Source organism: Lepidochelys kempii, chromosome 9 (assembly GCF_965140265.1).
Source record: "Lepidochelys kempii isolate rLepKem1 chromosome 9, rLepKem1.hap2, whole genome shotgun sequence".
Taxonomy (NCBI): Eukaryota; Metazoa; Chordata; order Testudines; family Cheloniidae; genus Lepidochelys; species Lepidochelys kempii.
The window spans coordinates 62486289-62492288 of record NC_133264.1 but is presented as its reverse complement, the minus strand read 5'-3'; positions in this window follow the sequence as shown (position 1 = coordinate 62492288).

Sequence of the window (6000 nt, the reverse complement as noted above, 5' to 3'; positions counted from 1 at the left end):
AACTACAAAAGATAGATTTTAAGTGATTATAAGTCAAAGCACAACAAGTCGGATTTCATCAAATGAAGTAAAAGCAAAATGCATTCTAAGCTGATCTTAACGCTTTTAGTGCCCTTACAAACTTAGATGCTTCTCACCTCAGGCTGGCTGGTTGCCCTTCAGCCAGGCTCTCTCCTTCAATCAGCACTTCAGTCGCTTGGTGGTGATGTCTGTAGATGGAGGTGAAAGAGAGAGAGAGAGAGCCAGCATTGCAAACGTCTCCCTTTTATCATGTTCTTTCTTCCCTCTTGGCTTTGCGCCCCCCCCCCCCTTCAGGGTCAGGTGAGCATTACCTCATCGTAGTCCCTGTCTGACCAAGGGAAGGGGGGTGACTCACTTGAGAGTCCAACAGATCCTTTGTTGCTGTCTAGGCCAGTGTCCTTTGTTCCTGTGAGGCTGGGCTAGGTTTGTCCCATACATGCCCTGATGAGGTGTAAACTGTCCCTCTGTTCCTGGAGAGTTTTGCCTGGGCTTGTTTTAAGGCATGAGGACACATTTTCAGCCTCATGACTATATACATGAAATTACAACCTATAACATTACTATAACAACAATGCTCAGTGCATCATGCGCCTTCCGAAGACACCCGACATGACAAACTTTGCATTGGATACCACACAATCATATTATAAGGATGAACATGGGGGTTCAGGGGGTTCCCCCAAAATACAGAGTGTCACAGGGTGTATGCGTCCATGTGGGTACATTCAGGATATTCTGGGCACTGGGACTGTGACATTTGGCTCTGCCTGTGTTGTTGAAACAACGTTCTGACCTGGGGCTCTTCTCCGGTCCCTGCTTTCCTCACCCTTCCTCCTTTGCTTTTGGCCAATGAAGCCTGTACAGATGTGGTTGCTGCATCCTTCCTACCTGTTTGCTCTAGCACTGTCTCCTCTCCCCAAGGTATCGGTTGCCACCCTTACTGCCAATCCATATCGCGGGTCTGTGGGGAAACTATTTCTGCTCCAGCTGAAACATCCGTTACCAAGGAAACGACTTGCTCTGGGTGCTCCTTTCTCAGGAAATATATCCCCGCCAAGCTCTCTGGTTAATTATTGGCCTCAGGAAAAGAAATAGCATCTGCCCAGCTCCAGCTCAGATGCAGACCCTTAGAGAAGGGGTGCAATTCTGAATTCCTCTGGTACCTGCCCTGTTTGGGAGGCCATGTTGTCTACTGGTGGCAGCCAGGTGGCCAGCTATCAGGACTCCTGGGTTCCATTCCCACTGACTCACCAGGTGATTTTGGGCAAATCACTCCACCTCTCTGTACCTCAGTGAGCTCATTGGCAGAATTAATAATTTTATTAAGATGATTTTGAAGTAAAAAGAAAACGGTACAGAGTTTAAGCATAGAAGTTTCTGGTTATCAGGGAATAAGGTACAGATTATCAAGGGGTGCAAAATTCGGTTTAGGAACAGGTGGTGTAAGGAATACATAATCTGCAATCTCCCCAATTGGGGGTAAAAGGTTAACGGGTCAAAGTACAGACATTGAGATATGGGGGTATGTTGTTCATATAATGGCTATGTTCAGGTATGGAGTATAATGAGTGGATATGATGATGAGGATGGATTTACTCTCATTTGGTGAGATTTAATGTTCAGTGAGTTTATGGTTCCAGTTCACATGGTCCAATGGAAAAAGTCTCTCAGTCCCTTTCCCATAGTTGATGCACGATGTCGTTCCGGCTCACACCTCCTGGTACTGTCGGTGGCCGGTGAGGTGTTCGATGTAGATGTCCCTGGACCATCGGATGGTGGCCGAGACCATGAGGCGCCGCATGAGCCGTGCGTAGTGTCGACCGATCCCACAGGTCTGCAGCACACGCTCGTTGCAGGGGTCCCAAGCGCCCAGGGCTCCGACAATCAGGGCATCCATCTGCACCTTGTAGCCCTTCGCTCTCAGGGTATCGCCCATGGTGGCGTATTTTTCCAGCTTATGAGCTCGGGCTTCGCGGAAGGCCAGGGTCCTGTTCCCAAAGGAGACCGTGACATCGATGAGGATGATCTTTTTCTGGGCGTCATCGGTGACTACCACGTCAGGTTGCAACTGGCTGTCGGTACTGGGGATGGCGCAGTTCACGGTGACCTCCCCCAGGCGCGGTGCGATGGCTTTCACCAGGCGGTTCTGGATGGCATTGTGGCGCAGCTGCCAGGCTCTGGAGCGGGGCTTGCAGCTGCACAGGACGTGGGGCAGGGTCTCGTTGGAGTAGCCGCACTTCCTGCAATGCTTATCTTGGTTCCCGTGGCGGACGACTCCGTTGAGCGGAACGCAGTTGAGCCGGGCACGGTGGATGAACCGCCAGTCGGCGAAACGGGTGAAGCTGCCCCCAGCAAGGAAGTGGCTGCTGGCGTCCCACTTGCTGGTCAGTTTGAAGGCTTTACCCTGGTCCGGTTTACGCTTCAGGGTTTCCATGTACAGTCAGTGGATGGCTGCCTTCAGGGTCCTCTCCAGCATGCCGCTGGCGCTTGGGGTGACGATGGTGTTGTCGTCAGACCTGATCTGTGGCACCAGGACTCCCAGCTCATGCTGCTCCCCACACCACTCCCAGCGGCAGCCGATGCACTTCCCCAGGCAATGCATGGCATTGCGAGCGCAGGACCACAGTGAAGCGATGTCGTGCCCGTCCTGTCCGAATTCGCCATCCAGGGAACCGCTCAGGAAGCTGGCGATGTCTTGGTTGGAGAGGGCTCTGCCAATCTGCTTCTTTGTCGCGTCATGGAGGGCGTTTGCTGCGATGTTCCTTACCATGGCGTCGGGACGTGTCAGCAGGCGGAAGGTGTGAGTGATCACCACGATGTCACACAGGTCGCACATGCGGGAGACATTGGCACTGACATTGGTCTGTGGACGATGTAGACCAGCTCGTTGCTGGCTCTCTGGGGAAGGAACAGCCACTTCTTCACCAGCTGCCGGACGATCTTGTCTGCCTTGTTGAGGGGTACCTTCGCCACGGCGGAACCCCTTCGGATGAACAAGATGCGGGGGATCAGGAAGGTGTTCAGGATGTTTATCTTCTGCCACGGTGCTAGCAGGGAGGGGTCAATTTTGGCGGCGTACTGCAAGATCTCCTGGATGGTGTCCTCGGGTGTCTGCCGGACACAGAAACCCGTCGGCATGCCAAGGTGCTGGTACGCCTGCCCCTCTGCCAGGGGCATGACGGGCTCGCCCTGGATCTGGAACCCCGTCGTCTGCACCGAGTCCCTTTTGCTGCTGTCAATGTGAAAAGTTGCGCACTTCTTTGCATTGAAGCGGAGCCCCATCCAGTTAGCAGCTCGACTGGTGGCATCTAGCATACGTTGGAGGTTCTCTGGGTCGTCCGCGGTCAGGACCAGGTCATCCGCATGAGCCAGGATGCTCACCTCTCACCGTGGAGGTTGAAGCCATCTGTGCCATTGGAGATCGCTCGCAGCAACGACTCCATGGCGAGGTTAAAGGTGATGGGGCTGAGTAGCAATTGGACACACTCAATACAGTAATGCTAACACTGCAGAGGGAATTTAAACACCCACAGTCGCTTTTCAGCCTTATGGACAGTGGGATCTCCTCGCTAGCCCAGTGGCATCCTGGACTCCCTGATGTTCTGAACGACTCTGGTGCCCCCCTGAGAATGGGAGGGCATTGTCGGGGTGGTGGGGGATGCCCTTGTGGAATGCCCTGTTACCACTGATTCCAGGCCAGCATATGGCACATATCCTCCAGCAAGGGTGGACTGCTGGGATCTCCAAGCACAGTTCCAGGTGTATCATGGGCATTGGCATCGCCTCAGAAACATCCACTGTTGGAGACAGGAGACCAGACTAGAAGAACCACTGCCCTGCTCCAGAACAGCTGTGTGCCTATGCCCACCCTAGGTAAATCTATGTGGTTCAGATGCTAAAGCCAAGGAGGTAAGTCAGTAGCTGAGGACTGGGATACCCTATGTCATTGCATTGCACGTGGTCTCTGCTAGGCCTGAGGTTACTCTCCTGGGATACAGTGTCTGGGATATAGTTTCATGCACTTCTAAAGGTAAACTGAAACCCAAACACATGGTCTTACCCTGCCTGGGCCAGACTCCAGCTCTAGTGTAGGAGGTTGCTGAAAAGCTACACCAGGCTGGCTCTGTTCTTGAAGTTGTGCTGCTCTCTAGTGGCCATGAGCATTAACAGCAGCAGGAGACCTCCTCTGTGTGGAGATGGTTTGGTTAAGGAGAAGGAAAGAAGCTAAGGACGCGATGTGCCTTGGTCAGCCATTCCCAGCAGGCACAGGGCGTTGCCATGTCTAGCAGCAGAGCTTGCACATCGTGACCCATCACCATTCCTGGCGTAGGGAAGGGTCCAAACACCAGATTGCAATCCCCCTCCCCCGAATGTTGGGGAAATCCAGACCTGGATCCAGAACTAGATCTGACCTTTGCATTTCTGGCCATTTGAGCTCCGCCGGGTCCAGATCTGCACTCCTTGACTAAGGGACCATTGGTCCAAGCAAGCACGTCTTCAGGAGCTATTGCACAGAGGTGTGTGCAGGGCCTTTTCTAGGTAGAATATTCCTGCCCTCCCCTGGAACTGGCAGGTAGCCCAATGGAACCTGGGGTGAGCTCTGGGTGATGAAGGGTAGAACCCCTGACACCCAGTGCTGAATGGTTGTGCTGTTTTTGAGGAATAACACCCCCCCACCCCACTCATTGTGCTGTAGAATGCAAAGGGCCCGGGAGACAGGTTATAAACTTGCATGGCTAGATGCTTGGGCTCAGGTGTGCCACTGGTCACATGTGGCTCTCAGTCACTTCCTTTATCCTCACAGAACCACCCCCTAGTTTATCACAGCTGCTGCTCTGTGCTCTGGACAGGTTTGCTGGGGCAGCCAGGCAGAAGGCAAAGCCTGGAAGAGCAGGGTGGAGGCTCCCTCAGCCATTCAGCCGCAGAGCTGGGGCAGGCAGGAAACTGAGAAGGGGGAGGGGAGTGCAGGGGCGGCTCACCGCGGCACATGCAGCTTCTGAACTGCACCTGGGATATATGGGGATGGTGTGGCCTTCTAGGGGGAAGATAGCAGGGCAGAAGGTCTTAAAGGGGAGCCCAAGGGAGGAAGCTGGAGTTACCCTAGGAAGGGGCGTGAGTTTGGACTCTAGGTCAGGGTCTTGGCTCCGCTGAGGATGGGTAAGTACTCGGGCCCAAATCCTCAATGGTATTGAGGTGCTTAATTCCCCTTGATTTCAATCTTTGAGGAGCAGGGCCTCAGTTTGCTCTGCAGGCCATCAAGCTGCAAGATGGAGCCTTTCATGTGCTTGTGAGCTGCGTGTGAACCTCCGCCTTTGCTGCTTCCTAGTCCATGGCCCTCCACCCCCGGGATCCTGCAGTGAGGTGGCAGCGCTGAACTTGTAAGGGCACAACCATTTCCATGGCAACACCAGATACAATTGGAGCTCTCTGATTGGCTGTCAGTGACGTCACCTATGTGCAGTGCATGCATCTCCACGTTTAGAGGGAGGTTTTCCCAAGTTGGCGCAACACACCCGGCTTCTGCGTGGCACGCGCTGATCTGCCCGGGTGTCTGCAGCCCAGTGTGGGTCTCTGTCTCTGGGATGCACAGAGCAGAGGAGGGCATTAGGAGGTGGGAATAGAGACAGTGTGGCAGAAGGAGGCCACAGACCCCTGTACAGAGATGGGAATGAACCAGCACCCGGATCCAAACCCACTGGAACCTCAGGGAAATTCAGACCTGCATGCGAACTGGGCAGTTCTGATTTCTGGGGCTGCTGAAGTGGGTACCTGGGGTCTTGAGAAAAACTCCATGGGCTGAGCCCAACTCATGTACTGTGATGGGTAGGGATGGGTGAAATGGATCAGCAAAAATAGTGCATGCCCCAAAGGGGCCCCTTCTAGATAACAGAGCCTGCAAACACAGGGAGGGGGGCATGTGGCCTAAGAATTACACAGGGAGTTCCTGGGGGTTTGTTAGCCCTGAGCCATGGTTACCTT